Consider the following 18,635-nt stretch of genomic DNA (forward strand, 5'->3'; position numbering starts at 1 on the left):
CACCGCACTGCAAGAAAGACATTGGGGGGCTGGAGCGTGTCCAGAGAGGGGCAATGGAGCTGGTGAAGGGTCAGGAGCACAAGTCCTGTGAGGAGCAGCTGAGGGACCTGGGGTTGTTTAGTCTGGAGGAAAGGAGGCTCAGGGGGGACCTATCACTCTCTACAACTACCTGAAAGGAGGCCGTAGTGTGAGGTGGGAATCAGTCTCTTCTCCCAGGTAACAGGACAAGAGAAAATGGCCACAAGTTGCATCAGGGGAGTTTAGATTGGATATTAAGAAAAATTTCTTTATGGAGAGGGTGGTCAGGTACTGGAACAGGCCGCCAAGGGAAGTGGTAGAGTCATGATTCCTGGAGGTATTTAAAAGATGTGTAAATGTGGCACTTGGAGACCTGGTTTAGGGGTTCATTTGGCAGTGCTACAGTTAATGGTTAGGCTTGATTATCTTAAAGGTCTTTTCTAACCTTAATGATTTTATGATTCTATGAAAGCCAAACAAAAGGACTGGGCCTTCTTGCTTGTTGAAAGAACCAGTTTCTTATTTCACTTACAAGCTCTTGGAGAAGATGACATCATCCCTGCAGAGCTGATAAAGTTACACCGGTGTATACATTGTGAATGTAGAATGGCACCAAAGGCTTTGATGCTTTGCAAACTGAAGTTGTTTATATGTTAATTTTTTTAGTTTTATAGGGGTTATGCCTCTGTCCTTTAGCTGTGTAGTCTAAGGGGGCAGCTTAACCAAGCCACACTGCTCTTCCCACTGTAAAAGTTGCGTTCAAATTAACTGGCAAACAAAAGCACCATGAATAAAACAGGGCTTTGTGCTTCGTGTTTCAGAGTTTTTGATTGTAGCTAGCTCCCACTAGAGCATGTGAGCTATGTGAGACATTTGCATGTAGTGAATGAAACTGGAAGGATGAGCAGCAACAGCTCCAAGGTAAGGCTCTGTTATGTTATTACGGTAAAATAGCGGTTAAGCTCACACTGAAAATAAATTAGTTCTTGTTTTAATTTGCAGTAAAATCAATTCCAAAGAGAGAGACTAATGGCTGGGGTTTTTTTTCTTGAATGTGTTATTTACTTGTTTTTGTGTTTTATGGCTGTGCTGTTTTCTTTTAAGTCAGTGAAGAGTGTGGTAATTATAGAGGGAATATATGAAGTGAGAGACAGGTATGTCTTCATACTAGCTGCTCAAAATGAATGCTGTTTTTATCAGAGGGAAGAGTTTTCCATTTTATTCGAGCCAGATACTTTGTAATGAAGTTAAAGCGGCTTTATGGAAGGGAAACCTATTTTATTCATCATCATTACTAGTTAACATGATGCTTTTTTTAGTGTAAGGTAGTATATAATTAATTCTCATGTCAGAAGAAAGCATATACTTTTGTTTTGAGACTTTTGAGTCTCAAAACAAGTACCAAAAGGCCATGTTTGGAAAGAGGGGATGAGCTTGTGATGAATGCCTTGATCTAAGGCTTGGGAGAACATTTGCTCTTTCTGAATGTGCCAGAAGCTTGCTGTGTGACTGTGGGTTAACTACCTTAGGGTTGCCTCTGCTGTGGGAAGTGTGATTCTTCCCACTGTTTCAAATTTGCTCCTAGCTTTGTTCCAAACTTCAAGTATTGGGCATGTTTTTCCATGTGAAAACATTAAAACTCTTTTCAACTTTTAGTATTAAAGGTGTCTACATGCAGCCATGCTCCTTTCATAAACCACATTCACATTCTCATTTAAGTCAAAACCATTAATCAGTGTAATCAGTGTGCTTATTGAGGATTATTTTTTTATTTATCCTTTTTTTCTTTTTTTTTTTTTTTAAGAGAAGTTCTGCATCACAAAGTTGGGAAGTCCCTAGTATTGTAAGGTGCAAGTATGGTGTTCCTGCACCTTCTGGGAAATATTAAACCGGATAATCCATACAGCCTCAAGGCATATTCTGTAATAGGGTATTCCAAGTTACTTTGTTACAGGCAGCTGCAAGGAGCATCTGAACTCAACCACGAGGGTGTGAAGGCTTATCTGTGGTTCAAAATGTTACATTAATTAATTTGGGAATGGAGAGCTGTGTGTAGTCTAGGCCAGCTTGTACGAGCACACCCCTCAGGACCAGATCTGCACAATAGCCCTGGGCTTCTCTAAAATAATTTTGACAGCTTGATCTTCAAAATAGCATCTTCCCCTTCCTCGCCAATTCTCAGCTATCTAAAGGAGAGTTCTTCCATGATGCATGGGTTTGGTGGCAAGTCTGCATCAAACACTTCCAAACAGCTGGTCCTGGGCTGTTTTGACAGCTTGATGCCCAGTTGCATTGCCAGGAAACCCAGCTATTTGTTGTGAGGTAGATTGCCAAAATGATCTATGTTACAACTGCTGAATGGGGGCTGGAGTACACACATGAGACTGCTCTGAAGCTGACAAGTTCCAGCTTGGCAGATGATGACATGTAATTAAAGGTGCCATGTGCATATGTAGGTCTGTAGGTGTCTGTGACCATTTCCAGTATCTTTTTTGCAGGCAGATCCACTTCTAATCAATTAGATAGACTTTTGTAAGTCCAGTCAAGTACTGCAGAAAGCCATGTGCAGTCTTAGTGGGTTTGACCCATTTTGCCTATCAGAACTGCTCTTGATGCTTTATTTTGGTCATTCAGACTTAATTGGTTTTTTTTTTTACATGTTGGCAGCAAGCACTGAAAACAAGAGCCCCAAGTGGGTTGGTTCATAGGAACTTTCATGCTTATAGCAAGTACAGGTACTTGGTATTTCTTTTGTGCATAGAAGAAAGTGATAGCTAATGTCATTGATCTACAGTAGCTAATGCCAGGTGGTTTAGAGGGATTACTGAAGTGATGCAGTGCCAAACCGGCACATGCAGGCACGTTCCACAGCAGAGTGGGGTATTACAGCATATGGGGGATGGGTTCTGAGATGACGAAATCCCAGGGAAGTGCCAAGACCTGCCAGGAGCTGGCCACTTGCGTGAGACATGGTGGGATGGGTCCTATGACTAGAATGGATGGATACAGGCTCCTTATGAAGGACAGTAAGGGACACAAGGAGGGGGTGTTACCCTTCAGTCAATGACCAGCTGGAGTGCATGGAGCTCTGGCTAGGGGTGGGTGAGGACACAACGCAGAGTTTGTGGGTCAGGATTAAAGGGAGGACATTGTGGTGAGGGTCTGCTACAGGCTGCCTAAGCGGGAAGACCAAGTAGGTGAGGCCCCCTATAGACAGACAGGAGAATTCTCACGTTCACAATCCCTGGTCTTCAAGGGGGAATTCAACCATCCCATTACCTGTTGAAGGGACAGCACAGCGTGGCAGAAGCACTCCAGGAGGTTCCTAGAATGTGTTGATGATAACTTCTTTCTCCGAGTGATAGAGGAGCTATTGAGGAGAAGTGCTATGATGAGCTTTGTTCTCGCCAACAAGAAGGGACTGGTGGGGAATGTGAAGCTCAAGGGCAGCCTCGGCTCCAGTGGCCAGGAATTGATGGAGTCCAAGGTCCCTGGGGCAGCCAGAGGGATGTACAGCAAGCTTTCTGCCCTAGACTTCAGGAGAGCAGACTTTGGCCTCTTCAAGGACCTGCTTAGTAGACTACCATGGAATGAAGCCTTGGAGGAAAGAGGGGCCCAGAAATGGTGGTTAATATTCAAGGTTCACTTTCTTCAAGCTCAGGAGTGATGCACCCCAAAAAAAGGATGTCAGGCAAAAACACCAGGAGGTCTTCATGGATGAACAAGGAGCATCTGAACAAATTCAAACTCAAGAAAGAAGCATACAGAAGGTGGAAGCAAGGATGGGTAGCCTGGGAGGAATACAAGGAAATTGTCCAAGCAGCCAGGAATTGGGTTAGGAAAGCTAAAGCCCTGACAGAATTAAATCTGGCTGGGAACATCAAGGACAACGAAAGCTTCAGGAGGTACATCAGTGATGAAAGGAAGATTAGGGAAAATGTTGGCCTTCTACGGCAGGAAACAGGAGACCTGGAGTCCCAAGATATGGAAAAAATTGAGGTATTCAATGACTTTCTTACCTTGGTCTTAAATGGCAAGTGCTCCAGCCATACCACCCAAGGTGCACAAGGCAAAGGCAGGTACGGAGATGTAGTGGTTTGGTCCAAGATACTCATTACTGTTTATCTGCTGTGAGATAAGAATTAGGAGAAACACAAAGCAGGCACCAAACTTGAAAGAATATAGAGAAATTTATTAACAGACCTAAAAGAAGGGGAAAAAAAATCATACCACACCTTCAGAACTCTTCTCCTCCCCCCACCTTCCTCTCTTCTCCCACTGACAATGTAAAAAGACAACCCTTGAGATGTTCAGTCTGTTTACCACTTCCATAATAACCTTGTTGTGTCCATTTAGGAAGAGGAGTCTCTCTTGCCCATGCTATGAACACATTATCACAATGAGACAGCCGCCCACTTCCAAATAACTTTGTTCAGTCCATTTAGGAAGAGGAGTCTCTCTGCTCACATGTGAGTCCCTTCCCTCGACTTGCAGCTTTTCCCACAACTGCTTTCGAGGGTCCACTCTTGATGTTTTTTGGGGTACAATTTTAAGGTTGAGCCATTCAGAAACAAAAGTTCTCTTCACCCATCTCTGGGAGCATTTCATCTCTAAGAACAGAAATTACAGCTGCATCAGCATCTGCCTATCTCAGCGCAGGTGCTTTTGCTAACAAGTTGAACTGAACACTCCACCCCCCATATCTTCATGAAATTACAACGGGTACTCTGATACATCATAGCTTTACAACAGACTTTCAGCTTTAAGCATCTCCTCTTTCTCTTCCCTCAGGTTTTCAGCTCTTCACAGCAATAAAAAGGGTTAATCTCACCTCAGCCTTGCAGCTTTGCAGCTGGAATGTTGAATGTTGCTTATCGAAGTGGAGAGGGGGGAGAGCCAAGCTGCTCCGGCTGCCCACGGCAAGGCAGTGGGGGAGGTTCCACGGCTGGAACAGGTCCATGGCTTCAGGATGGCCGTGGCCCGGCCCGGCCTGGCTGAGCAGGGTCTGGGCCGTGCCCACTGGCCCCCACACGGGCCCGCAGCCACCTGTCCCAGCACCGGACACGAGACAGAGCTCTGCTTGGGGTTTGTCTATTCTTAAGTGTGTATCACAGAGGCAGTCACAATTTTAAGTGGCTTAAAGAATTGTCCATATTCAAACTGACCATCTGATAGGTTCTGTCAAGTCACAGAGGAAGCTGGAAGCACTCCTTTGCAAGAACATCACTTCCGAGACTATGCTTGCTAACCCATGACAAGAGAGAATAAAGAACTGCATATTGTAGGAGATCAGGTTTGAGACCATCTAAAGAACCGGAAGGTGCACAAATCCATGGGATATGATGAGATACATCCATGAGTCCTGATGGAACTGGTGATGAAGTTGCTAAACCACTATCCATTGTATCTGAGAAGCTGTGGCATTCTGGTGAAATTTTCACTGTTTGAAAAACAGGAAACATAACTCAGGAAACTACATACCCGTCAGTCTTACTTTCGTGCCCAGCAAGATCATGGAGCAGATCCTCCTGGAAGTTATGTGGAGGCACATGGAAAATCAGGAGGGCATTGATGACAGCTGATGTGGCTTCACTAGGGGCAAATGGTGCCTGACAAATTCGGTAGCCTTCTGCGATGGGGTTCCAGTGTTGGTGGGTGAGGGAAGAGCAGCAGGTGTCATTGTGCAAAGTATTCAGCAAAGTCACATACAACGTCCTATTCTCTAAACTGGAGAGACATGGATTTGATGGACAGGCCACTTAGTGGATAAGGAATCGGCTGGGTGGTCTTGCTCAAAGAGTTGCAGTCAGCGATTCAGTGCCCAAGCTGAGACCAGTGATGAGTGGTATTCCTCAGATATTAGTAATGGGACCAGCACTGTTCAACATCTTTGTCAGTGGCATGGACAGTGGGACCGAGTGCACCCTGAGCAAGTTTGCTGATGATACTCAGCTATGTCATGTGGAGAGAAGGAATGCCACCCAGAGGGACCCTGACAGGCTCTGCTTCTGTGAGATGCCACCTGGAGTACTGTGTCCAGCTCTGGGTCCCCCAGCATAAGGACATGGATGTGTTGGAGAGAGTCCAAAGGAGGGCCACAAAGATGCTCAGAGGGCTGGAGCACCTCTCCTTTGTAGACAGGTTACAAAGTGGGGTTGTTCAGGCTGGGGAAGAGAGGCCTGCAGGGAGACCTTATAGCACCTTCCAGTACCTAAATAGGGTGTAAGAGAACTGGAGAGGGACTTTCTACAAGGTCCTGTAGTGATAGGACAAGGGAGAATGCCTTTAAACTGAAAGAGGGTAAGTTTAGATTGGATATTAGGAAGGAATTCCTTACAGTGAAGGTGGTGAGGCAGTGGGACAGGCTGCCCAGAGAAATTCTGGATATGTTATCCCTGGAAGTGTTCAAGGCCAGGTTGGATGGGGCTTTGGGCAGCCTCGTGCAGTGGAAGTTGACCCTGCCCGTGGCAGGGGGATGGAACTAGATGATGTTTAAGGTCCTTTTCAATGCAAACCATCCTGTGATTCTATAACCTATACTGAGTACCTACTGGGATCCTAATGAACCTATTTAACTAATAGATATAGTATGGCTGACGTCTTGAAACAGACATGTTTTATTTGTTCTTAAGTACAAAAAATTAGTCTTCCAATTCCTAGAAATATTTAACTGCATTTGATTTCTAAGCTTTGAACTCTAATTATGAGCTTTATTGGTCCTTTATGTACTCTTTTGAATGCTCACTCTTAAACAGTTTTGCATTTCTTTCAGGCTAAAAGCATAATTAACTTGCTTTGTGTTAGTGTTCTTGAGTATCATGATCCTCTCTTGCTATTTCCTCAAAGTATTCCAGTCTTTTTTTTTCCTATTAGGGCATCACCTAGTCCTCCGTGGTACCATTTAGAGTCTGTCCACTATAAAGGAAAATAGATCAGGAGTTTCTTATTAAAGCCTTTTGTTTCTACTTATTTTCTTGATGAACTTTGAAACAGGGTGATCAGAGTGTAAGAAAGGAGTGAGTTTCATTGAGATATGGCTCAATGTCGTGTTGCATTCATTCTTTCCCCACAAACTTACTATTTTACTTTAACTGCATTGAAGAGTGTGCAGGTTTTTTTTTTTTTAGTGTTATTCAGATTTTATCCTAATGAATTTAGAGGGGTTTTTTTTGTTTGCCTGTTCTAGTCCAGACAACGCTTTTAAAGCTGAGAGTTGAAACTTCTTGGCAGCTAATCAAACAAGGAAGAAATGACAGATTAAAAAAAAAAAAAAAAAAAGAAGCACAAGTGCCAAATAAATTCTGCTTAAGGGTAGAAAATATGACTTGAGAGCCTTTGTGCTTTTATAAAATCTTGCAGTTAAGAAGAGGGTCTGCAGGGTACATGTATTTTCACCATTTCTTCAGTGTTCTTGTACTGAGTTTCATTCTCATAAACTTTAATCTTGCTCTTTTAATGATATCCCAATTGATGTTTGGTTTAGAAACCACAAAGCTTTTAAGAGGCAGTCTAAGTATTAGGAAGAGTTGATGACTGTACTCATTATAATATTGTTAATAGATCAGATCTTTCATTTAAACCTCCAAGGTTCAGGCTATGTCTGAAAAATGATTCTGTTGACAAATGTATGATGTTCTCTTTGATAGTGCTTCCATACTTTATTTTCTTTTGTATTTCATGCAAACCCGTTGTGTGAATATGTTTAATGTATTTTCTTCTATCTAAACCTATGGGTTTGTGCTAGTTTTTGTTGTTATTGTTTTTCGGTTTTTTAGCTTTTGGACACCTGATCAGAAGCCTCTAGTCAAAGTTTGATTATAACAAGACAGTTTATCCTGGGCTTCTTAAATCTTTTCCTGGCTTAGTCTTTGACTCTCATTAGCTGCCCATCTCTTTTGGCCCTCAAAGGTTGGTGAATTTTACTAGAACTGCTGTTGTTTTGGAGCCGTTACCTACTCTTTCTCTGAAGCTGTCTTCTTTTCCCCAGGATCTTCCTGCTCTAGGTTTTCAAATGGCCTGGTATTTTGTCCTTACTTTCTCATTTTTCCTTAGTTTTGATTTTTTGTAGAGAAGTGCTCATGGATGCAAATAACCTCTTCTATCAAATACTGATTTTAAGTACATCCTACCATAGGACTGACTTTTCAGCTGCGCTGTTTTTAAACGAGTGCTGATGTGGGTCATGTAGATGGAAATGCCATCTGCACACTAGGTTATTGTTTGGTATCTTTCTCTTTGTGGTATATTGTCTAGTAGATGTTCAGCCACTTAGGCAATGAAACCACCACAGCCAAAGATGGGTGATTGCTTACTGTGTGCTTTCCTGCATGTCTGTAAATTGTGTGGGTGGTTCTGACGTAGTCCAGTATTTTAGTTTTGTGATAGTGAGCAACTTGTGGTGTCCCAAATGCAATTAGAATAGCAATGGTGCAATCCTTGGAACAACCTGTTTAATTGCTCAGACAAGGTGGAGGATACCAATAGAAAGCTTTTTCTCTGAGTTATGTGTTAAGAATAAAAGGCTGCAAGCTATGTGTTCATTCTGCTACATGGCTTCAAAAATCCTTTGTGTTGGTGTTCAGTTTTCAGTTTAATAAGAGATGTACAAAAGACAGATGGAGTTGTCATGAAGTAGTTACCATTTTTACCTTCCTGGACTACTGCTTACCTTTAAAAGAATGACTTCTGAGTTTTTAACTCAGTGCTTCTCCTACACACAGATACACACACTCTGAACAAAAGATTCCTCAGATTATAAACTCCATTGAAGCTAATACTCTCCCTCCTCCTCCTCCTCTCACTTTTCTTGACCTATCTCCTTCTTTGAGATTATTTCCATTTCCTTGGATACCTTCACAGTAATTCCAGCCAAACGTTAATGAGAGCTTGTCAGCTGTAGGCATCCCCTGTGTATCAGCCAAAAAGCTGTATATACTTTCAAATAAAGAATCCTGTTTTTATGGCCTCTCTCCTTTCTGTTCAGCTGAAGATGTCCTTAACCGTGAAGGTGAGGAGAGCTAGCTCTTGGTCTTCTTAGTTAGGAAAAGCTGAATACAGATGGGGAAAGGGATTTGAAAAATCTAGATGCCAAAAAGTTTGAATAGATGCAGAGGTAAAGTTATGCTCATGCTGTAGGTTTGTTATATTTACTATGAGAAAAATGGTTTTTTTGAGTTAAAGAGATGAAGCTTTTTTTGGTCTAAATCTGACTTTGCTGAATTCTGTTGCTTGAATTTGGCTTGCATGTCCTCTCAAATTTAAATAACTTAAAATGATAGAATTAGGTGTGTTAGTTCCCCATCCCACATGCTGTTTTCAGTATTTTTATGCAGAAATGCAATTATTTTTAATTTTTTTTCAGTTTGTTTTTTTTTTTTTAGTTAATATTAAACATTGCAGTAACACTAAATGAATTTGGCTTTCTTGTTTCATGGCTATTGACATTTTGAGCAATCATACGCTTTCTAACAATGGCTGTGTGGCTGCTGTTGGAAGCCATGGTGTCACACTTGGATGCAGATACTGTAATAAATTCTAAATTGCTCCCTGGGGAGCACTGTGTTAAAGGGAATTGCAAAGCAAAAGGTCTGAGAGTCAGTGACAAAACTGCCCAAGATTAGCAACAGGTAGGCATCCACTCATTATGTGTTCCCTGTGGTGTGTTGGCTGTGTTTGAGACCCCTGAAATAGCAGTTTCAGAATTTTGAACTCTGAACTTCCTTTTGTTATTCTTAAGCCAAACCCATAATATTAATATAACAGCTTTTTGTGTTTGTTTTCAATGTCTTTGTTATTTCAGCAGAATATTTTTATTGGCAGTGTATTTTTCCAGTGGCTCTTGAGGATCTAATGTGGCATTTTTGTTTCACTTCACACACTGTATTACCTGACCCCAGGAGTATTTTGTGGCGTCTACCAGACCAGAGATAAAAGCTGCAGTTTCAGACTAGGAGTGCAGACTGTTCAAAATACCACCATTTCCATATCTGAGTAGCAGTTCCTTTTAAAGTGATTGTGCTCCTACATCCCTACGCCCAGTTGTGCAAACCTTTGGATTATCCTTTGTGTGGAGGCATGGCTTGGTCAATGTGACTGCGCATTAGCTCTGCAAAGCAAATGTTGTTTCTGAAGTAGTTTGACAATGGCAATTACTGTGCTAAAAATAAATCACATGTGCACTAGCATTAATAACTACTCCTACAAGATATGGTAATCACTCCTAAAGGGCTGAAAAATTTGGGAATGCTGTTGTACATGCTGGATTACTTCTTATAATGTAAAGTTTAAGATCTAGGAGGTTATTAGGGGTCTTTCCACCAACCTCTAAATGAGTATGGAAGAGCGAGTTTGCTAGAGTTCGGAAACCTGCTGAGCTGTGAGCATGGATGACTGAAGGTCGCATGGTTGCCATCACCAAAAATGACCTTCTGTATAGCCCCTGTGCCTGACCTTCCTTTTAAAACTCTGACCTCATGGAAGTATTGGTTTAATTGCAATTTTAAAGGATAGGTTTTTGGGTTTTTTTAAGAAAATACTTTGATTTACAAAATCAGCTTTATAAAGGAGAAAGGTATGGGGGAAGGAGTATAGCTTTGTTTCAAGTAGTTGCAGTGGAGTTACTTGGCACACAGGGCTTTTAGATCAAGATGTGATGGTGTGTGGGGTTGCTGTCGTACTTGAGTAGTTTTTAGTGTTCACTGCTAATTCTGGGCACTAACATGTGGCTTACATACAGATTATTTGCTTTTCTTTCACCTCATTGATGTCAAGCTTTTCACCCAAGATGAGTTGTGTGCCATCAGTCCTGGCCTAGATGCTTTGTTCTTTCTCCATCATATTGCCCAAAATGATGATGACATGACACAGACCAGGTAGCACCTACTCACATGAGAAGGGAGAGACTGAGGCCCTTATCAAGAGAGCAGTTGGTTGTTACTCTAAAGCCAGATGAATAATTATGCTGGGTTTGCTGTGATCTGTGGGGTGCAACTAGACCATTAATATTTTTCATTAGTCCATGACAACTAACAGTGACAGCAACACTGTTTCATTTTAAAGGGCCACCAAAGGGCCACTGGCCATGTGCTGGTACAGAAAACCTGTATCTGCTGATCTGCAATAAAATTTGAAAAGCATTAAAATATGGCACATTCTGAAAATAATGTCATCATTCTCAGTGTGAAGCTTGGCCTTGGAAGAAACAGTATTAGATATTCATTTCCACCAATCAGTTTGTACTACTTTGCTTAGAAATAAAAAATACTTTTGGGCTGGTGAATAGGAAGGGCTGCTTTTTCTTCTTTTTCCTGAGGAATAATTGGTTTTCTTAAAGAAGGGAGGATACGACAATGCAAAAGGAAAACTGAGACTTGTTGGCCTTGGTAACAGGATTCCCATTGTGTTGAAAACAGCTGAACCAGAAGGGAGAATGTTTAAGAACTGCATAGCTTAAGTGTGTGAATGTGTCAGACTTGTGATGTGTAAAGCCAAACAAGGCTTTGGATTTAGAAAGGGAAAACTGAGTGTAAAGAAACTTTGCTTTTCATCAACCCTACTCTGCAGAGCATGCTGTAGGTGAATAAGGAGCACACCACCACTAATAAGAACAATTGTAACCCAATCATGTTTAGATGAAAGATGAGCTAAGACATTTGAGTAAGATAAGGGTTTTCAGAGACTGTGCCAAAAGCTAGAGTTGAAGAGGGATTTTTATTTCTTCAGCTTGATACTGGATTACTCTAATCTCTCCCTCTCTCACTCCCTTTCTCTTTGATTTTGGAAACAACCAAATGAACAAAATAATCTGTCCAGTGAGTCTAGCTCAAATTACTGGAAATCTGGTGAGAGCTGGCTGTGGTTCCAGCTAGAGACTGCAAAGCTGAGTGGTTTTGGTGATTTATACTAACACCAGTAAACAAGAGTATCCTCTCATCTCATACTGTAGGGCCCTTTGTCCTGTGAATATAATCCTTGGTTACTGTCTGAACTTCAATTTTGAAGGGTGCTTACTTTTATTTAAATACAAGGTAATATAAAGAGGATACTTGGCTATTCTTGGCACACACTGGCTGCCGACTTGGTAACACTTTCTTTGCATTTATCATAGGTTAGTTTGGGTTAGAAGAGATCTTAAAGATCATCTAGTTCCAACCCCTTGCCATAGGCAGCAACACCACCCACTAGATTAGGTTGCTTAAGGCCATCCAACCTGCCTTGAACATTTTGATGGATGGCACATCTACAGCTTCTCTGTTAGAGTGCCTCACTACTCTGAGTGAAGAATTCCTTCCTAATATCTAATTTAAATCTGTCCTCATTTAGTTTAAAATTCTTCCCCCTTGTCCTTTCACAATCCACTCATAAAAAAAGTTGCTCTCCCTTTTATTTACAACCACTCTTTAACACTGGGAGGCCTCAGTGAGGTCTCCCTGAAGCCTTCTCTTCTCCAAGGTGAACAACTCCAGCTCTCTCAGCCTGTCTTCATAGGAGAAGTGCTTCAGCCCTCTGACCACCTTCATGGCCTTCCTCTGGAATCCTGCGATAAGTCCACATCTCTCTTAGGCTGAGTACCCCAGAACTAGATGCAGTACTCCAGCTGGGGTCTGAGATAGGCACAGGTAGAGAATCACCTCACTCGACCTTCTGGTCATGCCATTTAGAGAGATCTGTTCAAAATACGTTCTTCTTAATGGATTCTCAGGGCTGGGAGTTGGGAGGTGAGAAAAGAGCATTTCTCATGATTGTTTGAAAAAATACAACTCTGTGGTCTTTGAATAAACAGGGAAGAGGAGAATGGCTTGTGGGTCTGCTGTGCCTTTTTGAAAAGACAGGAGGGTGCATCCGCCATTTCCCCCCACTTAACCTCTGCCAACCTACTGCTGCCATGGGACAGAGATATTAAACCCGAGGAAAGCCCACTTTGGATGTATACTAATTTATCAAAGCCTTCTGGAGGAAGAGAAAGCAGATTTGTAGGAGTTTCTCTTGGCACAGTAAAATGTGTGTTGCCTTTGCATTGAATTATGTACCCAGTGGGCTTCTTGAGTGAGGAGACTGGTGTGTGCGTGGAGCCTTGCAAGGGTGCGTGAGGAGGAGCACACTGCAGTCCTCAGTGCGTTGACATGGCAGTTGCTCTGTTCTTCTCTCCTCACATGCCTCACCCTTGGTTTCTTGGTATTTCTCTTGGATTGTAAGAAGCTAAAGGCAGTAGATGAAAACAATGATTGAATGCACTTTTTTTTTTTTTTTTTTTTTTTAAATTTACTGTTATTTCTCTTACTTCAGTTAGTTTCTGGAAGTGGCAGCAGTCATTTATTGGCATCAGCTAACTGGCTGATCATCACCTTTTCGTGCTGCTCTTCTTTTTTCCCCTGCTGTTCTTTGCTCCTTTTGGTGATGTACTTCAACTGTGAAATTCAAAGAAAATATGAGCTTTCCTGTTGCACGGCAACAAGGATTTCTTTATGAAGAAAAATGGATGCTACCTCTTTCTGTTGGTCAGTGCTTGAGAAGAAAAATCATCACCGGTGTACTACTATCGATCTATTTGGAGTCTTCTTAAGCTTGATAGTCTTGTAATATGAATTATTTTGGCCCCACAGGTCGAGGGACTAGCCACTACTAGCCAGATTTGGTTACTTGAGACAGAAGATGATAAACTGAGCTTCTGCCCTATGTTGTTAATTTACTGGTAGCTTATAAGGAGCACTTGCATGAGTGGGTTGCTTAGCTTTCTCCAACCTGTATGTATTCACTTTGCAGATGGGTGTGTTGCTGCTGAGGGCTCTCCATGTGCTGGTGAGGTGGGAGTGACCCTTGAGTCAGGCCCAGGATCAAGCTCTGCAGCTCTGACCTGGTTATGCTTGTTCCTGGTTATAATTGAAGCCAGGACACCCATATCCTTTTGTGTGGTACAGTTTCACTCTGTAATGGGGGAAATGGCAAAAGGTGAAGGAGTAGGAAGCTCTGCTTTTAAATATTCTCATATTTAAACTTTTTATCAAATGTTTGTTTGCTTTTGCATAATGAATTGTGCTCAACTTCTCTAAGTGAAACTTTAACAAGTGTAGATATAAATATATAAGTCTAAATATTGTTTGTAACCTTATGGTCTTTTAATGTACTTCCTCGTCAGCTGTTTTGGATGTGTCTGAATGTGTCTGTCAAATTCAGGCAATTGTTGCTTTTTTTTAAAACTGCAGGGAAAAATATCTAAAATGCATGCATAATATATATCCATATATATATGGAACTGTTGGGATGGTGGTGTTTAGGTTTGTGTGCATGGTGCTTTCACGGTTTTCCATTTGTGCCAGTTTTGGTTGCAGCATAGGTACTGTAGTAGTGTATGTGCGGTGTGGATCAGTTACCACTGTGTGGATACCAGTTACGATCTGAAAAAGTTAAAACATCCCTCTGTTCTTCTAGAGCTTTTATTACAGAAAGAGTGGTTTAATTTAGTTGCTCTACTTGCATTTCAGGCTGTTGTACACAAGCGTCTGGTTGTCTCACTGTTTCTGGTCAGTTATGGAAAATCCATGAGTAGCTAGTGAGGTCAGTGCTGCTTAAGAAGCTTTTTCCAGGTTCTTATCTTGTCCAAACAGACAGCTATAAATCAGTGAATCAGCACCTAAGCAACTACTACTTCTTGATACTGATCTTGTCATGACAGAGTACAGATCTTAACATTTCAGTATGAAACTGAAGATGATAACTAGCACATCAGTTACATTTTTAATGAGGAAGACCTGCATGAAGACAGCCTTATTCTCATGGCTTCCTTCATGTAAACCCAGTGGATAGGTCTGACTATGCACAGCTGGTGATTCTGACTAAAGCACTTTTTTTGTTGACTGTTACATATGTTTTTGTTTCTTCTCTTTTGTGAATGAGACTACTCCTAGGTAGTCCCACTCTTTGTAGAGACGAGAGATTTCAAAAATTTCCATAGGGATTCAAAAATATATCATGGATGTTTTCCAAAGAAACTGTTCATTTGAGAAGATAAGAATGTAATTGAAATGAACACATAGGTTTTTGTATGGCTTTGTGATATCATTTAATGCTTATGCTTTAATCAAAAAACTTAAAATCTTGCAGAAGATTGGTGATGGAGTAACCCTCTGTTTGACTCAGAGAAGTAGCATTGTTTTTGTCCCATTTGATGGTGCGTATTTCTGTTTATGGTTCCATGATACCTGTAGTATTCTTTTAATGTGACTATAGGGAAGTATGGAAAATTGCTGTAAGGCCTACAGGATGAGTTCCATTTGAATGACTTGTATCGACCTTTTGGCTCTTCTTGGCAATACCGTAAAGTGTGATGCAAAAAATGATAAACAATTTGAAGGGATGGGTTAGAGATTTTTAGAACAAACAGCTTTGTAAGATTTTGAAAAGGTGTTGGTGAATCTCACCTTTTGGTAGTAGTGTAAATGAATTATGCAGTTTAATAACAACAAAATGCAAATCAGAATTTTGGGACTAGTAAGGAATACTGAACGGTTAAAGAAAATTATGAAGAAAAAGGTTAAATAAATAAAATAATTTCTAAAAAGCTGAATATCAGTCTCATTCATGATGATGTAAAACAGCTCAGTTAAATGTTTTTTTAAAGATTGTTTGTATGAATTCTGCCTTTTGATTTTCCTAAGAGAAGATGGTTTTTAATAAGGATTTCAATATGAATTATGATCAGTGGGAGAAGCATGTAATGAATGAACTAGATGGGGCTATTTGCGACAGCCTCTAGAGAGAGGAGAAGTGATGTGTAGCAGATAAACGTTGGGATTAACGTTGAGCAGAGGGGAGGGACCAACATCCTGAATTGTTACTAATAAGCACTAATGAGAGAACATCAGCTGTCCTTTGTGTTGAAAAATGCAGGCAATTTACTAATTAAAAATAATTAATGAAGTGGCTTCTCTTTTTGTATTCTGCCTGTAAAATATGTGTGCAAGTGAAACTTGGAGGCAGAGTAGCAAAGTGATCCTATATAAGGAAGATTTTAAGAGTTGATTGCCTTAATACTTACCTTAACTTTAAAAGTGTTGTTTTGATCGCTTCCATCTTTGTGTGTACACACGAAAGGGAAGAAAAAAACCCCAACTTTTTGGCAAGACTCAGCATTAAGTAGTGGAAATAAAAGATACTACCATTTCTCTCATTACCATAACTCTTATTAACAAATACAGCATGCAATGTACAGTGCCTTAAAGCACAAATGAATACCATGTTCAGCTGAAACTATGAAAATGAGATGAACATAGGTACAATGTACTATTCTTATTTTTTTTGTCCATAAAGGACTTCCTGTTCCCATAGTACTTTTTATACACTAAAGTCACAAGATATTAGTAAAGCACAACTTCTTTTCCTTAATTATGCAGTATAAATGGAAATTGTGGGCAAATATCCTAATCTCCATAGAGACAGCACAACATTTATCTAATTAGTAGTTTGCCTTTTGGCATTACTTTGAATAAATTAGCATTTCATTACATACCCTGAACTACTTCAAAAAAGTTTCCCAGAGTAGTATTTAGTCCTTCTTCTCTAAAGAGTGTATTTTGAATTAGTATAGCTTAATAATATCCTTTATAGCTGGAAAGAGACAGAGTAGCAATACTGTTGTATTTTTAATATTAGAGGGTTGCGCTTGCAGGTTCTTTGCTTTCTTTAATCCCCAGGAATCAGAGTAAAATCTTATGTCACCTTATTTAGTGGCTTACTCCTTCACCAGGGAAAAATCCAAAAAAGAAAAGCAAAAAAACCGGAACAAATTTGAAAAACAGCTTGACCTCCTCTCTCTACCCTTTTTCCAGAGGCTGAACTTTCCTTTCAAGGTGCAAACAGTACAAAGCATAGTGGTGTGGACTAATCCAAAAGTCGCACTCTAGTTATAAACGAGCTTTTCTACATTATTTCCAATGCAGCTAATCCAGAATACACTATTTGTCTTCTTTTATTGTATGTGAATCAGTGGCAGGAAACTGGGTGACTAAGTTTAGGTATTGACTGCCAGATAAGATGAGCAGCTGCTTATTATGCTTATCCTGAACAGGTCCTGGGAGTCAAAACTTTGATGGGAAATTAAAAGAGGTAATTCATCAAGGATAGATTTTAATTGATTTTCTTTCTAAGTGTTAAAAAGAGCAGAAAGAAAAATCCACGGAAGTGATAAAGGGTGGTAATTTCCTTTCCTTGAGTCACTGGCTGTTTCAGACCCCTGCTTACCCCTTCAGAGAGTCACTGGCTGCCACCTGTGGCAGAAGATTGGCATGAAGTATGGTGTTAGATACTCGACTCTTCTCAAAGTTGCCTTTGCAGCAGGGATGTTGGTTACACCAACATTGCCATGGTTGCTTTTTGGTAGACAGAGGCATGCAATGAACCTGTCAGTTTGTTTTTGCGAAATCCAGAGAAATGAAATGTCTTCATTTTGGGTTCTTTGATCATGACACTTGGCCTGCCACCAGGAGACAGGGTACGTGTGTCTTGGAGGGGGAAAGGGACTTCACACAGGAGTTAGCAGGTCTCACTCACTGAGAGAGCTTTAAACAAGATTTGAAGGGGTGAGGGGATAAAATCATGATCACTGAAGACAGACCTGGAGGCACAGGGCCACTGTTTGAGAGACAGTGTGTTAGTGAGGTCCTTTGGTCTGCTGTCTCGTTAGTGGAAGGGGGTGGAGATCCATGCAGCGCCAAGGGTTATTGATGTGCTAGAAACTGCAGAAGCACCTGCGAATGCTCATGCAGGAATTGGAGCTTCTTCCCCTGAAAAGGCAGCAGGATTGATCACCCAAATGAAATGCATCTACACATATGCATGCAGCATAGCCAGCAAACAGGAGGAACTGGAACCCATAGCGCAGCAGGAAAACTATGACACAGGGGGTTGGAGGTAGGTGATGTTTAAGGTCCCTTCCAACCAAACCATGCTATGATTCTATGACAAGAGGAAATGGCCTCAAGTTGATCCTGCAGAGGTTTGGATTGGATGTTAGGAAAAATTTCTTCACTGAAAGGGTGTCCAGGTGTTGGAACAGGCTCCCCAGGGAAGTGGTGGAATCACCATCCCTGCAGTGTTCAAAAGGCATGTGGATGTGGCATGGAGGAACATGCTTTGGTGGTTAACATGGTGGCACTGGGTTAACAGTGAGACTTGATGATCACAGAGGTCTTTTCCAGCCTTAATGATTCTCTGTTCTGTTTGGCTGTCAGACTGGATTTTGTGTCTAGTAGCACAACATGTCTGGATGTTACAACATTTGTGAACTTGGGACCAGTCACAAAAGGACCCCCAGTGCAGTGCTGCACATGAAGGTCCCAGAAGTGTGTTCAACTGGACTCACTGATGTCTTGTTTTTATGCTTCTGGGCTGGATTCTCTGAGCAGATGATCACTTACCTCCCTAGTGGTGAGTCAGGACAACCCTGTACATTCACCTGCCCCTTGGTAAATGTTGTCTTGTTCCCCTGCCCTGGGAAGGCTTTTTTACTCATTCTTTGTTATTTGACACTGAGTTATGCCATGGTGAGAGAAGAGCTCATGTTCTTTTCTAGCTCTTCTCCCAGCTTCTTTAGTTATCCCTCTCGATCCAGTAATTATTTTGTA

The 18,635-nt window shown here is 41.2% G+C and overlaps 1 protein-coding gene across 1 annotated transcript in view; it reads left to right on the forward strand.

The window, feature by feature from the left end:
• The window catches only part of FHOD3 (formin homology 2 domain containing 3), a gene marked incomplete at its 5' end in the record, with an annotated part of 377,704 nt that overhangs the window by 19,965 nt on the left and 339,104 nt on the right, over positions 1-18,635 (forward strand). The gene's annotated exons all lie outside the window — the stretch shown is intronic.

This window comes from Corvus brachyrhynchos, unplaced genomic scaffold (genome assembly GCF_000691975.1).
Source record: "Corvus brachyrhynchos isolate BGI_N302 unplaced genomic scaffold, ASM69197v1 scaffold7, whole genome shotgun sequence".
Taxonomy (NCBI): Eukaryota; Metazoa; Chordata; class Aves; order Passeriformes; family Corvidae; genus Corvus; species Corvus brachyrhynchos.